The sequence below is a fragment of the Cryptotermes secundus genome, unplaced genomic scaffold (genome assembly GCF_002891405.2).
Source record: "Cryptotermes secundus unplaced genomic scaffold, Csec_1.0 scaffold407, whole genome shotgun sequence".
Lineage (NCBI taxonomy): Eukaryota > Metazoa > Arthropoda > Insecta > Blattodea > Kalotermitidae > Cryptotermes > Cryptotermes secundus.
The window spans coordinates 4,469,839-4,493,977 of record NW_019741981.1 but is presented as its reverse complement, the minus strand read 5'-3'; the positions used below and the strand labels follow the sequence as shown (position 1 = coordinate 4,493,977).

General features: G+C 42.0%; 1 protein-coding gene across 2 annotated transcripts in view; it reads left to right on the top strand.

Moving 5' to 3' along the window:
- Window positions 1–24,139, top strand: part of LOC111872902 — a 65,415-nt gene that overhangs the window by 19,534 nt on the left and 21,742 nt on the right. The window lies entirely within an intron of this gene.

Sequence of the window (24,139 nt, the reverse complement as noted above, 5' to 3'; positions counted from 1 at the left end):
TAGTTGTAATGCGTTGAAACTACAGGTCTGTCTGTTCCTCTTGCAGTCCTAATCTCCAGGACCTCCACGGAGGTGCCAGGAATTCATGTATAATAACAAGTGACATCTCTATAATCTGCAGTAATCTGAGTACGATTTAGTTGTAATGCGTTGAAACTACAGGTCTGTCGGTTCCTCTAGCAGTCCGAATCTCCAGGACCTCCACGGAGGTGCCAGGAATTCATGTATAATAACAGGTGACATTTCTATCATCTGCAGTAATCTGAATACGATTTAGTTGTAATGCGTTGAAACTACAGGTCTGTCAGTTCCTCTAGCAGTCCGAATCTCCAGGACCTTGTATGAAGCGAGGAGCGTCCGACTCTTCCGTCTGAACGGTTGAACGATTTTTCTGAATCAGAACCTAAAAACAAAATCTCACTGTGTGCGCTAGTTGTGACAGCTTTCCCATACTTGTAATGCATAACTGTAGTCCGGCAGACAGACCTACGTACCGAACATGTTATCGGCTATGAAGTGTTAGTTTTGTCTTTTAATGCGCTGTTAGAACATGAATGTGATGTGTAAACTTATTGTAACTGAACAGCAGGTATCATAACGGTGTATGCTGCAATTCTCTTGGCATAAGAACGCATACTAGTAGAGATTCTGTAGAGACGACCTTGTGATAGGTGTCATAGAATTTGTACTTTCATTCTGCAATTTAATCTTGGATTTATATGCTGAATATTGTTGGCCTCTTATTGTCCGCCATCCGAAGAAGTTCTATGAATAAAACGCCTTTAACGGTATGTTTCTGTTCCTCTCAGGGGATCAAGCCGTCGGGAGACTAGTGTTACGACTACAATGAGTCAATGACTGGTGGTCAGTGCGCTACTCTTCTGACACAAGCACAGTCTCACTGTGAACTAGGTTCTCCTGCTCTCGAGCCCGAATATAGTGGATAGAATAAGGATCCGTTTCATTCCTTGTGTGTCTTCTTCACCGGGGCTGTAGGAGACTCGTTGAATGGTAAATGTGGACAATATAAACAATTTACAGCCGATCACGGTGGCCGCGCGGTCTAAAGCAGGCGTCTCCAAACTTTTCGAACCGCGGGCCACATTAGGTAATTCAGCACTTTCAACGGGCCGGATAAAATGAGAAATTAATATGAGTTTTCTGAAAGCACAGAATTTCATAAACTAAATACAAAGTACGTGAGAATAAATTATCGTATATTAATGACAACAGACAGTAGCAGCAAATGCTCGTATTTTCATCACAAATTATAATAATTTATGTGAATGGTGGAACTCTTTTTGCATTCTTAAAATCTGATTAAATTGAGGTTCAAATTTTGAAACGCTAATCGCAAGTAGCGACTTTAAATGTTCATCGGATAAATTTGCCCTGTATTTCGACTTGATGTACTTCATCTGGAAAAAAGTTTGTTCACACAGATATGTCGTCCCAAAAATGGAGATAAATTTACAAGCAAATTTCTTTAAAATTGGAAATTGCTCAGAGTTCAGAAATTTATAAAATTCGATCAAATTTCCTTCCTTGTATTTGTCTTTAATATGATAATTTTCCTGAAGTTCAATAATTTCCATTTGAATTTGACTTGGGACATCTGCAGCATCACAGTCAAACGGATTTTGAAACAATCTAATTTCCAGAGCACTGGAACCCAAATCAGCAAATCGCTTCCGAAATTGTTCTTTCAAACCTGAAATGATTAAATTTTCAAACGAGGAAGGAAATTCTGCTTCACCCTTTTTATGCAACTCTGCACAGTATCGCATATGAACAAAGTTACAATTTTTCACTTGGCTTTCCAGAAGTATCAGCTTTGCTCTGAATGCCTTGATAAGTGCAAATAAATCACAGACTAAGTTATTTTCAGCAAAAAATTCTAATTTCCAAAGCCACTCGGTATCTGATAAAAGTGGTTCGTGATGGTTTTTTTTTTCGGTAAGAAATATATCAATTTCATACCTGAGCTGAAAGAAGCGCGAAAGAACTTTTCCACAGCTAAGCCATCGAACTGCAGTATAATATGTCAGGTCAATAAGATCGGAATCACATTTACCAGTACTCACTGGAAAATTTGTGCATTTGGCGCATTTCTGCACAATTCTTTCGCGGGCCGGATAAAATCACATCGCAGGCCGGTTGTGGCCCGCGGGCCGTAGTTTGGAGACCCTTGGTCTAAAGCATGAACTATCTTCGCCCCTCTGAAACATTGGGATCGTGGGTTCGAATCCCACTTGAGTCATGAGTGTCTGTGTGCGTTTATTCTGTGTTTGTGCTATCCAGCGTGTAGGTAGCGACCTTGCAATGGGCTGATCCCCCGTACAAGGAGTCCCAGCGACTGTGTAAAAGATGAAGAAACTGAAAAAACGGCCAAGGCCCAACAAAAGTTTGTAGAGCCATAGAGAGATGGAAATAAATTTCGAGCGTCGCCTCTAGGAAACCTTCCATAACTGCGCACTTTACTGAGTTCATCATCAGAAGAAATTAAAGTAACAAAAGTGAAAAAAGGAACATGAAATTCGAGACTTGGGCTGATTTAGGTGCAGTGTTACGTTTGTAATCTTCGATGCTCACTTCATAAGAAGTCAAAACGACTTAAGCTTAGAGTAGAGACTGATACGGACGAAGCTGTTTCAATTTGATCGTGGGTAGGAAGACCTTGTTAATCAATTATTCTCACTGACTGAACACAATATGCTGTAGACGCACCGAAACATGTAACGGTAGTATAATTAATAATAATTAGGACACTATATCCTAAATTCTGGTGTTTTCGGTGTTGTTGTGGTACGCATTAACTTCAGTCTGAAGCTCGCTCCTCTGGACTCCCCCACACCCTGTCTGTAGGTACAGTAAATACGTGAAACAGAGGTCCCTAAACTTACATTTGCTATAAAATCTCAAATGTGGGGGGAGGGGAATTAAAATACTATATCAACCGAACAGCTTGGTCTATACATGATGCCCTAGACTTGTATCTGGGTGGTGCTTGGTTCGAATCACGAACGGGACATTGGTTATCCTGAATGAGATTTTTCATCATTTTCCTCAGTCTGTCCAGGAAAATTCCGGGAGTAATGCCTGGATTGGCCGCTACCACTTGTTTCCAAGTCCTTTCCAGTTCATCATCATTCATCTACGATCCTATCATTCGCGATACTGAAGGCATCGTCATATAACCCACGAAAACATCGAGTCCGAGAAAAGGCTGTAGCGTTACGCATAATTACACGCGTGTCTGTTAAGCAATGAGGTGTGTTGAGGTTTATAGCAGACTCAGAAACGAGGAGAATATCAACCATTTGTTTCATCTGTAGTAATGGCAATGGTGGCGGTGGTGGTGGTGGTGGTGGTAGTAGTAGTAGTAGTAGTAGTTTTATTGCTACTTGGGTGGGACTAAGTCCCTTGTTCTGCGACCACTTCTGGCCTGTTGTACCAGCCCCAGATGATAGGTGAGGGTGATTGTGGAGCAATTGGTGAAATGAAGATTGGCAGGGGAACCGAAGTACTCGGAGGAAACCCGCTCCAGCACCACTTTGTCCACCACAAATCCCACTTGGCCACACCCGGGATCGAACCCGGGCCGCCGTGGTGGGAAGCCAGGGACTCACCGCTTGAGCTATGGCGCGGCCTTAGTAGTAGTAGTAGTACCTATAACAGTAGTAGGAGCGGAATCACTTGAAAATAAATTTCACAGCAAACGTTGATTAGCTCTCGTCAAAGTTAACCCATGTCTAGAACATCGCAAAGGTGATAATAAGTTAATAATAATAATTGCTTCTAAGACAAGAGAAAGTAGCAAGTGAATTATGTGAATGGTGAAAGTTACATAATTTGCACTCTTGAACGGACACTGCTAAGGAGGATAAGCTGAATGGGACATGTAGAACGTATCGGGGAAAAGAGAAATTTTTTGTAAAATTTTGGCCAGGGAACTTCAAGGGAAGATATTACTTGGCAGGCATGGACGATGTTTGATGGATAATATTAAAATAGTTCTTGAGGAAATGATATGTAAATTGGAGTCACACGATAACGTCCAGTAGTAGGATTTTGTGAATAATAAATCTTTGGGTTACAAAGAATCTAGAAGTTTCTTGGCCAGCTGCCGGCTTAGTATTATCTCCTTTTCAACAAAATATCCTGCACCACGGAGTGATACAGGTTAGTTAATGATAAGGGTGGTGATTATAGAATTATTATTATTATTATTATTATTATTATTATATGTTGTTATTTGTAGGGACTTTGACATATTTTGCATCAAAATTGTTTGTTTTTGTCGTACGTTATAATTAACATTTCTCGATTATCAATTATTGAAATATTAATTGTATTCAGTATTAATTTATGTGTATGTATATGCATGTATTTTTCTCGCCGCATCATGGTTCGCATGATTTCACCAAGTGAATTGTTATTGTCCAAGTGATTTGTCTTTTGTTTATGAATATATGTGTTTTCTTTTGTTTGCCTCTTTGCTCGTACTTGCTTGCTTTATATTTAGCCTTTGTGCTGTTGAATAACTGCGTAAATAAAGCAATAATAATTCAATCGAATTCTTATTTATTTGCATGCTAACTGAACAGCCCAAGTGCCAGTTACGAAGTGAGCACGAGTTAAAGAAAGAAACAAACACAAAATACAGAACAAGGCTATAACATCTGAGTAATGACGACGATAATAAAACAGTCATAATGACAAAAATCAAAGTTATGATTTAGGTGATGATGATATTGCTGCTACTACTACTACTACTATCTCGTCATATTTGCAATCGGAACAGTTTTGTCAATCACGTTGAACCTAAAATTGTTAATAATATACGTTAATACTCTTAATATTGTGTGCGTGTGTGTGTATGTGTGTGTATATACAGTAAAACTTGGTTATAGCAACATCGGTTTCTGCGACACCTTGTCTATTGCGTCAAATATTCAATGGTACGAACTAATTCCTCATAAAGCAACTGTTTCTATACCTTGCTTAGTACGACATGCACAAATGCATCAACCTCGTATGTAACGTCATTTTCATTCCTGAATTTCTCTGATATGGACATTGAACGTAATTTAGAAAGTGTGTATTGGGCAAGTAACAGGAAACAGATGAAGATAACTGATTACTGTACTCGTATCTAGGTACAGTAAGGCACAACAATTGATGTAATCTACTGTAATTTGGTGAGTAGGCCTACCTTTAATATACAGTATTAGTATACGGTATATTACAAGTNGTGTGTATTGTCAGTGAAAAGCGCTGAAATGTCTTTGATATTACACATTTGGGCAATTCCACGTTAATGTTACGTTAGTCTGTACTTAACTACGTATTTCACTAAAAAATGCAACATTTTAACTCGGTTTTTGGTAGATTTTTACGTGACTAACATAAGGCTACCGTGGAAGTGCCCATTTCGGTTACAACGACATTCGTTTATAACGACACTATTTTTAGGTCCCTTTGATGACGTTATAACCAAGTTCTACTGTATATGTATATTGGTCTTATTTTATTTTTCTCTCCTGTTAACGCTAACTTTATTTTTTCTTGGAATTATTATTAATTTATTGCCATTATATAGATTGTCATATTTTGTATTTTGTTTTTTAATTATTTTTATGTATTTCTATGCACTAAAGCTAACTTTATAATTGGCCTATGTGCTGTTAAGTTCGCACGTAAATAAACATGAATTGAATTACTACACTCAGCATATTTTTTACTTCCATGACTGAAGATATAAGAACATTTAAATCTGTTGTTAAAATAGAGAGTTGGCCTACAACTGATTTCTTGGAGTTGACGTAAGAGAGAGCAAAGGACAAACATTAACGGAAGACTTCGAGTGAGACGCAAACTCCATGCTTTTGCATGATGTTTGAATGGAGCGGGCCACTATGTTCCGTCAGGGAGTGGCTATGCCCTTCAAGCGGCGACACGCTCCTGTAATTTATTCATAAAATCTGTGTTGAGGGGGATAATCGCATGGATTAATTTTGATCAGAGAGTGAACTTGAGACAGACAACACGGAACAGATGCCTCATCGATTTCTGTAAACTGCACGCCGATCCGAGTGGCAACTCACGAACTCAAGTCGCGTAAGGGCAGCCGCACACCAACTGCATCAAGACATGAGACAAAATACGCAGTCTTGCTTCATTCGTGATTCGTCAGCATCATGACTCAGACCGGTGTGCGGCGGTTTTCATAATCTCATTCGTTTCAACTGTGCTCCTTTCTTCGCGTCGTGTCGCAGACATCGTGTGTTGACTGTTACATGTCTTGACGCATGCCGGTGTGCTGCCTACCTAACGGTGGGCTCGCGACATCGAACCCTGCTCGTGTCTGCATACATTTTCATGCTGTACTTCCACAAAATGTATGAAATTGGCGCTTACGAGGGAGCTTATGTCTCCGTATTCCTGTGAAATCCTCGAACTATGGCGAGGAACAACATCCAGTATATAGTTAATAATACATTTTCCACCGTCAATGCAACTATAATATATTAACTTATGTAAAAAAACATGTTTCGACCCTTAGAGGGTCATCTTCAGGTGTTGTGATTTACACGTTTTCATTATTGAATTGTAAAGCGTGTGTTCATATTTACATAATAGGCTTAAAATGACTATTTTATGCGTATTTATATTCTAGCATCTAGATGTTAATTTAAATACAATATATGTATGGAACTAAGAGTTAAAAATTAAACATTAATTTTACTAATTTTTAAAATAAATTTAAGATTTTCGTATGCTGCATTCAGCTTAGTGTCTGTTGCTGTAGGAGACCGCGCATCTTTCCGTCTGATTCTTCTATTATTGGCTAGATTATTTTGTGTTAACTGTTTCTTGAGCATGAATTTATCTTCTTTCTTATTACCACGATGTCGATTGTAATTGTTGTGTTGTATAATTTATGTGGCTTGCTTTGCTTCGGGTCTATACTATTAGTATATATGGCACTAAAACATTTCGGAACTAAATTATGGTGTAAAATTATATTAAGAAGGAAGGGCAGAGAGGCATTTTTGTAATGAGATTAGCTATTATGGCGAAGATGGTAAATAAAAGAAACAATGAATCAGCGAAAGAAAAAGGAAGTGATTTTTATTTAAAATATATGAATAATAAAGAGAATGATAAATAAGCGATAAATACAAAGGACAGGGAACTGAAAGTGGAATAGTTATGGTCTAAGGACGTAAATGAGCCATAGAGAGAGGGAGAGGACACAAAGATCAGGTGATTCGTTTTCAGGTTACGTAACGACGTTGCTTCACTGCGTAGGTGACATAACGTGGAAAAAGAGGGAAAGATGACCAATAATGATAAGAGGGCAAGAATTGGGAAGGAAAATGCCTCTGTAATCAAAACCAGACAAGTAAAGAAAGCCACCAGAAATCTCAATTGATGTCTGTTCGCGTTTTCATTTGTTCTATGCAGGTAGAGATCTCGGTGGGCCAATCTCCCTCCCAAGGAGTCCTACCGAATGACGAAGGAGATTCATTGAAATAAAAACCTTGACATTAAAGTTTCTCGTTTCTGTCACCTTCACACCGAAATTTTGCTAAGCATATAATGGTTCACCAAACCGTTTTCCTGTATTTGTATGTACATAGGCCTATATATGTACTGGTGTGTATGTATGCATATATGTGTACGTATGGTTGAATGTATGTATATATTACGTATACATGTATGAGTGTCTGCAAGCCTATATATTGTCACGTGTAAGGGGTTGGCGTGACTAATAATAATGGGTTCTGAATTTGATGATTGGATTTATTGGCACTTCTTTAAAATTACAGTAAATTATGACAGCTCGCGCATTGAACGACGTCTGTCTCACGAATCTCTCTGAAGAATATCGAATTAATCTCTCACTACTACTCTCGGGCCGATCTGAATCTCTCGCTACTACTCTCGGGCTGATCTGAATCTCTCGCTACTACTCTCGGGCTGATCTGAATCTCTCGCTACTACTCTCGGGCCGATCTGAATCTCTCACTACTACTCTCGGGCTGATCTGAATCTCTCGAATTAACGAATGAACTCCCTTTTATATCTGCCACGCGGCCCGAATATAAGTCACCAATTCGAACAGTTAATTCCTTCCGTTGTCACGGGAATGTCTTTGTTTAGCGGCCTGCTACCTAGCAACGACTCGTTCGTTACTATTCGTTGCAGCGGGAACACGATTACCGAACCGTTGCTCAGTAATGGACATCCTCTGTCTCAGTCTCAGCCATCATGTCACGATATATACAGTATATGTTTAAGTATGTATATGAGCCTGTGTAGTCCTCTGTATGCATGAATTATGTTCTTATGTCATTGTGCGTTTTATGTGTACAAGTTTTGTTTTGCACATTACTGTAGCCCTGGAAGCCGGACAAGCAGATGGGTGAATAACATTAGAATTGATCTTGATAATGGCAGCTGGAAGTGGAAGACGCTATTTGATTGCAGTGTCCGTTTGAAGGCTTTGATGTCTGTCAGCAGTGTTGACCCTTCGTGTTCTACTACCAGAGAGCTAGGGATACCCGTAATTAGCGTATTATATTTCGTATAGCTTACTTCGCAGGTAGCAGAAATATTTTACAGATTAACAGATTTTAATGAGTAATGAATGACAAGGATAGCAAAAGAGTATTATTAATATTGTAGCGTATATAGCCGTTTCTAGGCAACGGCTCCTTAAACTTTTCCCCGCGACAACGGTTACGCCTACAGCAATAGAGGTAAAAGGTAAAGCTATCCCTGTAACAGGCCGTGAAGGCCCATAGGGTTGTGAGACGTCGAAGGTCCCACATTATCTAGACAGTCGACTCACAGATGGCGGTAAGGTTGTCAGCCTTACGCGCCGTAGAGGTACTGTTTGAAACGATGTTTTATACTCGGTCCCTGCAAAGGGCTTAAAGGAGGACAATTGAAGCAAGAATAGTTCAGTTTGAAGGGAGCAGCCGTTCAGAGAGGACTTGAGCCCGGAAGCAGCCATTGCTAGTAACCGTTACCAGGCAATTGGTAGTGAAGACACTGCGACCTGGAAAATACTTAACGTGATTTTGTAAAGTGTGGAAGTAGCGATATAGTGTTATATTTATTTGCTAGTTACGACCTATAAGTGGTCAACAATTCCAATATCCAACCCAAAACCCCGTCTATAGTCACACATACGCGTGACAATATTAAAATTCGGTTCCGAAAGAAATTATACATTCTCCTTTCGTACTACACGAAGGGCTCTGCTTGTCGACTGCTGTCACGCTGGTATCTTTCTCGGATTATTCTTCGACCCTGAAGATGGAGGCCATATGTTCCCCCGAAACGTCGGTTGATTTTCAGCGGACTATACGGATTCTTATGTATATAAACTGGATCTCCATTTATGTACAGATGAAATTCATATTTCAGAAGGGTGAAATCTCATATTTTAACTGCCAAAACCGTAGGAGTCTCTCTTGTTAGCCCCAGTATTGATGCCTCATGGTATTTGCAGTGGCGGCTCGTAGCTAAAATTAGTGGTGGTGCTGCTCCAGAAAATTTGTAGCCTTTGTTTTAAAATTGTATAAAAGGAAACAAACATGTATAAAAAGAAAATTTATTCAGAAACTTGATAAAATCCTAAAAGAACAAAATCAAACATTTTTTACTTACTTTAACCTAAATTGTTACAGTTCAAGCTTAATCTATTCATTTAAAAATGAAATCCATTCTTTTTAACCTTTATATTATGCTCATTGATTGAAAGTCTGTATGCCTCACTAAGTTTCTCCTTAATACTTACAATTCCTAAAAGTGACAGTGAAACTACATTATCAACGTGCTTCTTTGACTTCTCATGATTTTCAGTTTTTTCTTTCATTTTGTTTATATTTCTAAAACCACCTTTTGTCCACATTACATCACCCCCAAACAGCAAACACGGGAAGCAAAACAGTGCATTTTTTACTTCACAGCTGCAAAGCCAACTTTTCCGTTTGTACCATTCAGAATTAAAGCTACGACTATATTTCTTGTTCTTGCTTATGCCTGGCTGAGATATTAGAATATCAGGTGTTAAACGACCTCTTTTCTTAACTGCAACTTTCTCGGAGAGACAGTTGTGAAAATTAAGCTGTTGAAGTTCACTTAGAGTCACAGAACTTATTTCTCGGGGATGCAAGGCCATGGTTAAAGTTTTCTGTTAAATAAAAGAAACGAAAAAAAAATGAATCAAATAGAATAGCTGGAAGCAGGATAATAATCTAATTCTACAATAAACTCATATTTTTTAAGCACAACACACGCGGAGTAAAAAAAACTACCATCAGCACGCCAGGGTCAGCACCGGTCGGCACTGTCGATCCTGCAGTGCTCTCTCTCCCTTGCAGCCTCGCGTGTAGCTTTATGTGCGCATGCGCACAGTCAACGAACACCTCGCCGCTGGAACTGTGAAACTCACAGTTCCATACAAAGATTTGGCTACTGACATTAAGCTTAAGGATTATATATTGTATTGTAAAGTATAAAGAAAGAATTAAAGAAAAAAGGACTCATTATATAAATGTTATCGATAATATCAAGTGGAAATTGGGGGGGCTGCAGTTCCGCAGTGCCTATACACGGGCCGCCCCTGGGTATTTGTACTGATAATTACAACGAGACTGCAGAGAGCTCCCCCCCCCCAAAAAAAAAGAAAAACTTTTTTTAAAGGGAGTTACATATTCTTTTCGGGATCAGGTTACTTATAATGTAGACTTCAGCATTGTTTCATCCATGTATACATCACATGAACACAACTGAAGTAGGAAATTAAGTTTCCTGCCGACTGTGCTAACACGTGAAGAAAGCTATGGATATGAGGAACACCTGCTGTGGATCAAGTTTCGGAGGACAATTGGGTGGGAAATACACTACCCAACAGACATCTGAAGTGTAATATAGGCCCTACGGGTACAGTATACTCCACTTCACGTGTGTTTTCGTATAGGCGCGATGATCATTCTTCAGAGCATGACAATCTACGCATCGTGTTCACTGCGTTCCCTCTGCGTCTCGTGATTCACTTCGGCGTCCCGACGTCGCGATGGAAACTTCGAGACCTGAGCTCAAGTTGCGTAATCAACCTCACTGCTGAAAGCCACGTTTAAAAGCTTCTTCCATGTCCTTAGAATATTTCGTTTATAAATAACAAGAAAGAACGTAGAAATGAGATAAAATCATAGTCGCAGAGTTCACCGTTAAAAATACCCGCCGAGAAACGTAATATACATTTGCCACACAACTACTGCATAATCACAGTATCTCTATACTGTACGAGTATATTGTAAACATCTGTATTACAGATACTGATTTATTCTTCTGATTAATTTGTTCTGCGTTTGTTTGCTTTTGAAATGCTCCCAAGTCTAATAATGTAGCAGTAAAACCTGTTTAAGGCATACAGTCGCATACAGTATATAGGCGAATAGACACATAACGGTATATAGGCATATAGTTCAGCTTTCATTAATATTTGTTCAGGCATTCAAAAGTTGATTGGGGGGATACAGACACACAGACAGGATGGAGATCGCATAAGCCGACTTTAGGAAATTTCAACACAGACAATATTTAGTTTCCGTTTGAGAGGGGGGAGGAAATGGTCCGCTGCTTCTCTTTGTCAGAGCGCCTGCGCTGAAAGGCCGATCCCTCCTCTCGTCGAAGTGGTGACCCCGTTGCCTAGCAGCGATAAGGGGAGAGACACAGAAGGAGATAACATAAACCTGCTTTAAGAAAGTAAGCTAAAAGAATCTTCCAATTGTAATCATTTTAAGATTTTTAGAATTTACAAAATTTGTGACTCTCTTGAACTTGTCATCTTTTAAATTTACTAGAATATCCGAAACGTCAAATTTTACATACGTCGAACAGCTTTCAAAGTTTAAAACATTTTTTTTTATTTATATATCCAAAATTTTCGATCTAACAAGTTTTTACAATGTGACATTTCGAAACTTTCCAAAGCTTCGTTTTCTTGAAAATCTTCATAGTTTCGCGAAATTTGCGTCTTCGTACTACCTTTCAATTTCAAAAATATGTATGCGATTTTTAAATATTCCATATATTCCTAAACTTCGTTACATTTCAGACGTTCCCACTTAATCAAACTCTCGCTCTTTCGAACACTGAGACAAATTTCATATTGTCGAAAATATTTAGAATAGTTTAAACTTCCTGCAATTATGAATGTGGGAAAATTTTCAGTTTTTATTAAATAATTCATTAACACCCTAGTTTCCATGAAGTTCAATTTTAATAACCGATCTTAACCTCCGGCTGAACTGATGTTTTTCTCCCCGCGGACTGTGGTTTATGCATCACTGTTTTAGACAAATTCCTTTTATATATAATATGCAGAATAAATTCTACGTTTCCTAGTATTCTCGCCCAGCGAATCAGCGTTACAAATGCATCTGATCTACACCGCACATTTCCGTTATCTGATAAGAGGAACCAGTCTTCGTACTCAGATAACCTGAACGTGACGCGGGGTCTGTCCTTTTCCTTTCTTTTTTCTTTAGGTTCAATGATAAAAACGGTATAAGGATAGAGGAGTGGTAAGGGGGGGAAGGGGCTGTCTGAGTCAACCGGAAGCGAGGCCGCCGTTTTTTTAACAGAAGGGCCGGAAATGTCTAGCGGTTGCTACGTCAGTCACTGCTGTAGAGTGATCCTACAGGCAGGCAGAATTAGCTGTCTGCACATTGAAGCGCTGGCTTCACCTTATTGGGTGCTGTTCTTCACGTCGGATGGAATCGTTGAGTTTCTAATGACTTAAATTATGGACCGAGAGACAAAATAGCCCTGCCATTTTCAGAGGTACAGGCTGTCTTCACAACAGATGCCGATCAGATAATAGCATAGGCCTTATTAATGTAATTTGTATTCGGGGAATACCCGGATCGAATCCCGGCCGGAGCTCCAACTAATGTGTCTGAAGCTTTCCGTGGTTTTCCTCGTTAACTATACGCGAACAGGATACGAAAGGAAATGTTCTCGTAGGAGCTTCACGGTAGATTTATTCCTCTTATTTATTATTATTTGATGTCAGTTCCGGTCACAGTGGCCGCGCGGTCTAAGGCATGAACTATCTTCGCCCGTTCGAACACTGGGATCGTGGTTTCGAATCCCACTCAAGGCATGGATGTCTCTGCGTTTATTCTGTATTTGTGTTGTTCTGCGTGTAGGTAGAAGCCTTGCGACGGGTTAATCCCCAGTCCAAGGAGTTTTACTGACTGTCTAAAAATTAAGAAACTGCAGTGAAACGAAGCGTTTCACGGATGCCCTAAGATCCAGAGGGACCAGGAGTAACATGAATGAATGATGACGTCAGTAACCGAGATCATATACTGTTGACTAATTGGTTTATAGAGAATAATGAATTTAGAAGGTTGTGAAATGACTAATTTAAGGTACTATCACGACATTTGCCTGGAGGGACAGAGGAAAGCAACGCAATATCTCAGTCAGGACTGTCGTCCCAACCACAACTCGAGCTGGCAGTCTCCCGAATACCGTACAAGTGAGAACCGTTGTCGTGTGAGTCAGCTTGTTCAGTTCTCTCTCTTTTTTTTTTTTAATTCGCTTAGTGGGGGGTGGAGTCCAACTGGGTCCACTCGGCACGGCAGCCACTGATTGGCCTATTGTAGCCTGCCCCAGATGATTATGATGATGGAGAATTTGGTGGAATGAAAATTTGCAGGGGAAACCGAAGTACTCGGAGAAAACCCACCCAGCACCACTTTATCCACCACAAATCCCACTTGACCAGACCTGGGATCGAACCCGGGCCGCCGCAGTGGGAAGCCAGCGACTAACATCTTGAGCTATGGCGCGGCCCCTTGGCAGAGTTACTCTGAAGGCGTCCATTGAAAGCAGTTCTAACGAGGGGCTTAACGGAGCACGTTTTCTCTCGTATCCTGTTCACCTCAAGAAGGAAATAGAGTTAGTTAGAGATGTAGTATTTTTAATAAACTCGGACGATGGACAAAGTCCAAAACTGTAGTTTGAAACAATGTGCCACGCCGTTGTCCTCCTACGTATATCCTCTCATATCAAATCATTACATTACATTACATTCGACATGCAGATCGAGTCTTACGTTACTTAACGAACCTGTTCCAGCTGCACGCACTATATGACATCGAATAATGTACATGCGGAGGATCATGAATGGTGAATATGCAAGGATTAGGAAGGAAACAGTCGTTCATCTTTTTCAAGGAAACCGCTAGTATCTCGCTCAAGATTGGCTACCCGGTAATCGAGCTGAAATCGAAGCGGAAGGGGGAGGATTAGCAAAATACAGTTTAGGTCTTTAAGGTGATGATTATTAACCTGTGGGTCGCGACCCTTCTGGGGTTCGCACAAATGCCTTTGTCTTATGCTGAGCTCCCCCATCTACTGACATGCCAATTGAGACATGTAGTACATAGCTTCTTCGGTCAGAGCGGGTCGCGGACAGTTACCAGAGAGTATTCGCTCACGAAAAAAGGTCGCCAGAGAATAGAGATTCTCTGGGGCTTCACGGAAATGCGGATTTATTCAGTGACGTGTTCCTTGCAGTATGTAAAGAAGCGCTCTTAAAAAAGTATCCCTGTGCTTAACTAATTAGACACTACGCCATAATGTATACATCAGTGTATACATGGACTCGGCACTGGTTGGAGTTGAGTGGTCAGCTTCACGACCCGGCCGCTTTACCCACAGGGAAAGAGCTAGCGGTACCCATTGGATAAGAGGCTGGCTGAGCCCCGGAGCCGGTCCGGACGACGCGGAGATGAGAAAGATCTTGCCCCTACTGGGACTGGAACTCCAACCCCTCGGCCGTTCTACCCGTAACCATTCGCTATACCGACTGCGCTATCCCGGCTCCAGAAGAAATGTTCTTAACTGCACAAATTATGTAACATTGAATAGGATCATGATCGTGAATGTCAAATTTGGAGGGATCTGAAAACAAAAGGTTATTTTGCAATACTATTTTAGCACTTGAGGTTCTCGGTAAATATTGGCAACAGAAGCCGAAACTTTCGGAATACGAAATAGGAATGCTAAACTCTCAACTGCCAGGTTCAGTTCGGTGACGCTCCATCTGTTACGCAGAGACAGCGACACAAAAGGACTTTGCTGTGAAGATACGGCTATCGTGCACAAATAAGACACTAGACCTACTTGTGCAACATTGCTGTAGTCTGGCAGACTGTTCCTTCCTGCGAGTTCTGCTGTCTCTTCACAATTGAGATGTTCCCTGGTCTGGAGGACAATGTTTGTGCAAGTTTCTCGACATAAGAACCTCCTTTCGCTGTTTTATAGGCTCAATTCCAATGGGAAAACTAAGGAGTAAGGGGGTGAAAAATATTAAAATGGATCTTAAAGAGATAGGTTGGGATGGTATGGATTGGATTGTTCTGGCTCAGGATAGGGACCAGTGGAGGGCTCTTGTGAACACTGTAATGAACTTTCGGGTTCCATAAAATGCTGGGAAACTCTTGAGTAGCTGCAGAATTGGCGGCTTCTCAAGAAGCGCTCAGCTCCATGAGTGAGTTATAGGCTTACTTCTTGGCAAGTAATGATACAGTCACTTAAAACATTGCGGTTGCATTTTATGAATCCAGCTAACTTCATGGAGCTGAGCCCGTCTTTAGAAGCCACCGATTGTGCAGCTACTCAACAACTCCCAGCAATGTATGGAACCTAAAGTTTCATTGCCATGTTCACAAGAGCCCTCCACTAGTTCCTATCCTGAGCCAGATCAACCCAGTCCGTACCTAACCACTTTTCCTTTCGCTGAACGTAGCAACCTCTCATCTTAGTCACACTTTGTGTTCTGGAGACGCCGTATATCGTGACTGACAAATATCGATTGTGACTCTAGGCAGATCCTTTTACAGTGCCTTAAATAAGTCACGACCAAGTTCTTCCTCGGAGTCGGGGTAGTTCGGAGTGTATCGCAACGGGCTAAGGATTGAACGGCCGGATTTCGATTACCGACAAGAGAATGGGATCTTTCTTTATTCCACAGCGTCCAGACTATCTCTGACGTCCACTCCAATGGGTACCGGGTGCTCGTCTCCCGAGGGTGAAGCGGCCGGGGCATGAAGCTGGGTACTCACCTCTAGTGCCGAGGCCAAGAATGGTGGGTTTTACCTCCACTCCCCCATCGTCTTCTTGACTTGGTGCTTAATAAATAATTACAAGAATAACTTTACAGTTACCTTGTCTTCCCTCATTCTTTACGACTCGTCATTCATAATTATACTTCTTTTAGATGCTTTATATTACATGCAGTTGAAGACTCAACTGAAAATAAACCAATACTGAAGCGTATAGAAACCTTGCTGACAGTTACTGCATGAGAGCTATCGACTAAGTATTCAGAGGCGACTGCCGTAGCGTTGGAACCCATGCCTCGGGCTTGCTATGTTGTGGACGCCTTCTTGCGTGTTTAGCGCGCAGCTTCATAAATGATTTCTTTAGGATACTACGTGAAATCTTATGCAGTAATTACTTTAGTTAGTTCGAAATGGTACTTCTAGATGTCGCTCCTTGCCACAAGTTTCATGTACGAAGCAGACAGGTGATTATTTTCTTTCCGGGAATAAAAATAGTGGAAGTACATATTCCAACTGGAGTAGATAAATGTTGCAAATGTTGTAGTTTGGCTTTTCCATCTCCTAGCTCTGTTGGTTTTCGTATTCATTTCTTGCAGATATACTGTCACAAGCTGTGTTGTTGCAGCTGTTATACAGTACCTCTTCAGCGTAACAGCGACATCGTGAAAAATGGTTCTTGTTTTCCTCAGTTCCACCAAGCAAATTCCGAATTAGTACCTTAAATTAGTCTAAAGCGGCCTCCGTAGTCTAGGGGTAACGTTCCCACCTCATGACTCAAGGTATGAGGGTTCAAACCCGGCGGAGGTCGTGGAATTTTTAAGGTCGGAAAAATTCAGGGAACAAGTCCTCCGGGAGGGACTTTAAGCCGTGTGTTCCGTGTCGTAGATTTACGGCACGTAAAAGATCCTCATGTCTCTAGGAGGCCTCTGAGCAAAATTAGGCAAAGTTTCCCCCCCCAAGTAGTTTCCAATTCCTCCGGTAGATGGGGAAGTATCGGGGACCACTGCCAGAGAGGTGGCCGACCTCGCTGGCTGAATGGGGCTGATAGCGAGAACCAGTACCGGAAGGGCATGGCGACTGGTAGAATATCAAAGGGGGACGTAAATAGACTATTAGTCGCGGTGCATGGGGAAACCCACCCCCTCCAATAATAATAATAAATTAGTCTACGACCGCTACCTGTCTACCACCGCTTCCACTTCACTGTCAGAAGCTGCATAGTCTCAGTTACTGTCAGCGGTGCTGAATGAACTACAAAAACAAATATCAAACGGAACATGCTAATATTTTGAACCATGAGCCGTTTTAGCAAATTTTGTAGAGTAAAAAGGTAAAGTTGTCCCTTTGCTTAACTAATTAAGCACTACGCCATGAAGGCATATGAGGAAGTGTATGTATAGATTGACATTTTTCTTTACCTCGGCACTAGCTGGAGGTGAATGGTCAGCTTCACGCCCCTGCCGCTTAATCCCCGGGAAAGAGCCCCCGGTACCCATTGGATAGCAGGCTGAGTGGGCCTCAGAGCCGGTCTGTACAACATGGAGAAGTGAAAATTCTTGACTCTACAGGGACTCTAACTCAGACCACTCGGTCGTCCAACCCGTAGGCAGTCGCTACACTATCTACGCCATTCCGACTCCTAATTTTATGGAGTTCTGTTAGAATTTCGTGTAAAAAATAAATTATGCGCTTATTTCATTGATATAAGGTAAAAATGGTGAAGTTAATTATCCACGAAATTATGAGGACGTAAGGTGTTATGGAGGTATATAGCTCTATGTCAGTGCTTAGCTTCAGATCGGCCACTTTACTCCCGGAACAAAGTCTGGATACGACTGCACCAATATAGGTATCGCGACAGCTTTCAGTAGACTTTCTCAGTACCAGATTTGCTGACATGTTTCGTATGTGCCCTGATGCCTTATACTCGGTTCTAAAAGAAATAATCATATTATAGGGACCGAAATGTAGTGATTGCCACTCGTGTTTGAAAGAAGAAAAAATTAAACTGTTCATAAACAAAGACGAACAAAAATAATTTCAGCCCTACTAGGGGCTTAACTTCACATAATCACAGTCTAATCATAACATCCAATATTAAATATATTATAAAATACAGATTTGAAGAAAAAACTTCTAAATAACAACTGATGATGAACATGACGACACCTAAAGACAGAGAGACTTTCTTGGCAGATCCTTGCACCAACCGAATTGATACTACTTACAACTGGCGCTTGTGCCAACACCATCGAGATTTTATTGTAGAGCAAGATTTTCTGCACTTTATTGTTTCAGAATCCCTCACACGCTGACTGCCTCCTTATTCCTGATTGCTTCTGGTCGAGAGTGACATGAAATTCGTCACAAGTACTTGTCCTCTCCCTTGTACAAAAAAAAAACTCGGTGGTTTTAATCTGCAAGCGAACTATACCGACCGATCGACCGCCGCTTGTCATCGAAATTAATGCCAACTTTTGCTGATAGAGAGTATTGCGTGGTCAGGGCAACGGATCCCCACGACCGTTAATTTCGGTTTTCTAGACCAGAGCCGCTATTTCCTTGAAATAGCTCCTCAATTATCCTCGTGGGGCTGAGTGGACCCCGTTCCAGACCCCCTACTTCTCAGAAAATCTTGTAGCGCCGGGAATCGAACCCGGACCTCTGGATCTGTAGCCAGGAACTCTGACCACTAGGCCACAGAAGCATTCACCTCTCACTTATACGCCACTGCTAAAGGCAAGAAGATGTTGACACGCGACCTGCATCGATCTTCTGAACACGGTGTAACATCAATCATAATTTATTTCCTAGAACTTTAAATTTGTCTCTGAACACTCCAAATATAGTCTGTTACAAAGCTGTTATGACAAAAAACTGAAACCGACTACATGTTATTAAAACGGTTACTTGAGAATATAAAAGCAGAAATCATATTTGTAACTTCATAGAAAGCTGTTACTTACTCTCAAATAATGCCGCCCCATAGCTCAAGCGGTTAGTCGCTGGCTTCCCACCGCGGCGGCCGGGGTTCGATCCCGGGTCTGATCAAGTGGGATTTGTGTTGGACAAAGTGGCGCTGAGGCATGTTTTCTCCGAGTGCTTCTATTTCCCCTGCCAATCTTCATCCCACCAATTGCTTCACAATCACCCTCGTCTATCATCTGGGGCTGGTACAGTAGGCCTGAAGTGGCCGCAGTACAAGGGACTTAGTCCCACCCCACTAGCAATAAAAAAAATGAATAATACTCTCAAATACGAAAATAACTAAGAATGACCGAGTACTTGGTGTAGACTTGTATTCGGGAATTTCTCGATTCGGATCTCGTACGGAACACCGGCTGTCCTGACTGAGGTGTTCTTGTGGTTTTCCTCAGTAGTTCTAGGCAAATGCCGGGTTAGTACCACGATTAGACTATGACCGCTTCCTTCCATATATTTTTGAATTCATCTTTCATCGAGCCTCCTACATTTCAGCGCTATGTAGTTTAAGCACTAGAACTACTTAGTAGTACTTAGAAGTACTTAGACGAGAGAGTGAAATACAAATATTCAGATCTGAGTTACATACTGTAGCCAGCATGAAGATTATAGTCCTCTGAAATATAATACAGTACTATTTATTTTAGTAGACAAGTATCAACGTTTCAGAGAAACTTGCTGCTTCCTTCTTCAGAGTGTAAGAGTACGACAGAGATAACATAGAATATATTGTCACGTGTTGGGTGTATAACGCGACAAATAACTTCACGCCGTTCTGAATATAACGAATTTATTCCACTCGCTCGTGCATTTACACAATTACCCAAGTACTGCCATCTGCAGTAAAGTAAAATAAAGTAAAAAAAAAAAGTAAAGCTATCCCTGTACCAGGCCTTGAAGGCCCATAGGGTTGTGAGACGTTGAGGGTGTCACATTTTCTAGACAATCGGCTCAAAGATGGCGGTAAGGTTGTCAGCCTTACGCGCCGGCCGCGATTTACTTCCCAGGAAAATTATTTAATTAATTCCTGGTACTCATTTCTGTTAGAGGCTGAGTAAGCCATCTTTCATTGTTGCCTTGCGTGTATTCAGTTGCGGGGTGTTCACCGGTCCGTTACCTATCAACGCTCTGGCCAATCACGTTACAATACTGCACAGTAATTGTTATGGTTGGACTGGCCATGTAGGTCAGATTATGAAAAATATGAAACGCATACGCCGACAGAATTGAGATGAAAAACATTTGCTTGGAACAGGAGGAGTGAGCCGATAGTGTTAAATTGGATTTCTCAGAAATTTGTTGCTAGGTTGTAGACGATGCCAATGGCTGTTCTTCTTAGCTCACCACACCTTCAAAATGGCATATTCCATATTTTTCAAAAATGTATCTCTCGCGGCAACGTGATAAAATTTTCTAGGGGGCGACCAGCTGCGTCAATTCGGAGTCGAAGTCCAACGTTTCAGAGACCTTCTCTGTCTCCTTCAGTATGCTCCTACCGCACCATCATCAATCATAGTGTAGCAGAATCCAATGTCTCCCGCATGCGAAACCGATGATGCATTGCCACTCAACTACTGAGCTGACGTGATCGTTCGAGGCATTTCAGATGCACGAATGACGAATCTGTTATCTTCACATGTTCTTGTTGCTCTTTATTTCCTTCCCTCTGCCGAATATGTTGCCAGCGACAACACTGCGCATGTAAAAACGTAAAATTGTTCCTGTGCTTAAATAATTAAGCACTACGCCATGAAGGTGTATGGAGGAGTGGATGTATAGGTACACATTTTCTTTACCTCGGCACTAGTTGGAGGTGAGTGGTCAGCTTCACGCATCTGACGCTTTACCTCCGGGGAAAGAACACCGGTACAGATTGGACGGGGGGCTGGGTGGGCCCCAGAGACGGTGTGGACGACGTGGAGAAGAGAAAATTCCTGACACTACCGGGACTCAAACTCCGACCATTCGGTCGTCTAGTCCGTAGCCAGTCGCTATACCGACTACGCTATCTCGTCTAGAGAAAATGTGGGAGCGTCGACGTCTCACAACCCCATAGGCCTTCACGACCTGTTACAGGGATAGTTTTGCCTTAACACTCTGGACATGTACCCCAGAAATACCCTGCCCACATATCATTGAAATTACCATTATTGTGACACATCTCGGCGTTCCCCAGTAGGATGCCAGGACGGCATCTTGAAATAGACTACGACCACCTCCTCTCAACTGAAACTCTCTGTCGACTAGACATTCGAAAGGTCGCGAGTTCAAATATAGGTAGCAAGGGCCCAGGACCAGCTATCCTGACCGACGGTTTTCGTGGTTGTACTCATTCTGTCCAAGTAAATGTCGGGACAGTACCTAGAATTATGCCACAACTGCTTCCTTCCACGTCCTCTCCAATTCATTATTCACTAATCATTCTACCATTCGCTCAACTTCTGCCAGCGTCATTGAATTAAGTTGTCATTGTGTTAAGTAATTAATCACCACGTCAGTAAGACATACTGGTGAGTGGAATACAGACGTCGGTACTAGATGGTCAGATTCACACCCACCCCCCAAGAGAAAGAGCTCACGGTACCTACTGGATAAGAGGCTGGGCGTGTCAAAGAGCCGCTGTGGAAAAGGGAAAAATCTCTTTCCCCTTGCTGGAATCGAACTCCGGCCGTGCAGCCCGTATCCCGTCGCTCTACCGACCGAGCTACCGCTACTCCGTAATTGAAAGATAAATGAATAACGCGTCTTCCAGGTGTTTGCTTAGTGTTTGTTCGTAGTGTTTTCCCATCTCTTTCTGTGTTATATACGAGTATTTGCAGCTGAAGCAGTGGCATTACGTAACGCAATCGATCGAGAACACGGACCTCTAGCGATTGGGCTAGGCACAGCAGTGTCTGTAGCGTCTGTAGGTTTCTGTAGTGAAGGTCATGGTGTTTCCCCGAGCGGTGCGGTCCCATCACCCGTGATGAATTGTCTGATCCTATCTGAACCGTGGGGTGCCTCAGATCCGCAGTCGCCATAGCAACCAGCAGCGCTGTTGCACGACGTTTCTTGCAAACTTGATGCTTACACAGCTGGCCAAGGAATTCCCCACTCTAGCCGAACCAGAAGCAGTGCAACGGATCCTGTCTCAGGCGAGTTTGAATCCAATGTACACCCTCACGCCCCATTTAATCTTGTCATGTATGCACAAGTTTGCCAAGTGCTAACTTCCAATGCAATTACGACCAGATTTTTTGTACTCATTTCTCATCTTTGTCATGTTTAGACCTCCATATGGCCCTAGTAGCCGATCACAGTGGCCGCGCGGCCTAAGGCATGAACCATCTTCGCTCGCTCGAACATTGGGATCGTGGGTTCGAATCCCGCTCGAGGCATGGATGTCTGTGTGCGTTTATGCTGTGTTTGTGTTGTCATTTGTGCGTGTAGGTAGCGGCTTTGCGAGTGGCTGATCCCCCTTCCAATGAGTTCTACCGACTGTGTGTAGGATTAAGGAACTTAGAAAAAGCGGCCAAGGTCCAAAGGGCTGTAGAGCCATAGAGAAAAAAAATTGCCCAAATCACACTTCTCAATGTAGTTAACTTAACACGGTTAGCCTATGTGTAGAGTATAAAGTATGAAGTTTCTCGTTATGCATTTTTCTCCAGTCACTTTTCTATTCCTCCCTCTCGCTTTCAAATATTCTCCTCACCACCATGTCCTCAAATACTCTCATAGTTTGGGACACGTTCTCAGAAGACGCGTGTGATGTGAAAGGCCCAGTTGTCCTCGTCACTTCAGTTTAAACCCCAATTTACCCGAAAATCAACGGTATAGACCTCTCAGAAACGGTTTGTCGTGAAAGGAATTAGTGGAAACGCCACAGAACATAGGCATCTTAAGACGTACAACTTCTGAAATATTTTTCGATTTAATATAGTTATAACTTAGCCTTAGCCACGAAAGGAAAAGAATTGATATGGACGAAAACAGTACCCAATAATAATAGAATAGATGAAAAAAAGTAAAGCTGTCCCTATAACAGGCCATGGAGGCCAGTAGGGTTGTGAGACGTTCAGGCTCCCACATTTTCTAGACAGTCGGCTCACACATGGCGGTGAGATTGTCGACCTCACGCGCCAGCCGCCCTTTACTCCCAGGATGATTCCCGGTACTCATTTCTGTTAGAGACTGAATCGATCCCAGGGCCATAGTGCGGCTGGAAGGGTTAAGTAACTGAAAAATTCGGTGACCTAATCGGGAATGTAATCCGTGACCTTCCGGTTTGTACGATAGTGCCTCAACCGACTACGCTACCGCGCGCTCCAATAATATTGTCACACGAGGGAGTGATTATAAATATGGTTTGGAATGGATATTGGGCTTATTGTCCACTTTAAGACACTATTTGTAAATACACTTTACAGTTCACTGTTAAACTCTAGTTTTCTCAGTCCGTTACAGTCTCCACCAGTCGTTTCCTGGTAGCGGCTTCTAACAGTGGAGATTCATCGTCTTCTGAACTCACTCCGTTATCCGCTGACTAATACCCCACAGCTGAACTATTTGCTTCAAGTGACTAACACCTAGGCTGGTGGACATCTCACAGCCGCCTCCTACTCTTCTCTTCACAAACTCACGCATTGCTCCAAACTGTCCTGCTTATAACAGCACGGCACGGACCGCATATTAAATACCGTTTCCAACAGTCCCTCTATTGTTCCGTGTTGATTTGTTCCCGTGGTAACATGTTTGTTTCGCTGTAGCCACCTTAGTAACGGGTCTACAACGAAAAAACAAACTCCGTGGTTTTAGTCCGCAAGCGAACTATACCGACCGAGCGACCGCCGCTTATCGGCGAAGTTAGTGCCAACTTTAACGGATAGAGGGTGTCGCATGGTCAGCGCAACGAATACCCCCAACGTTTCGGAAACTGAAACTGTTTCTGTCCTTGGCTGAGGGTTGGGAGACAGCTACTGTGTTGGGTCCGTTACAAAGAGCTAACCAGTGATTTA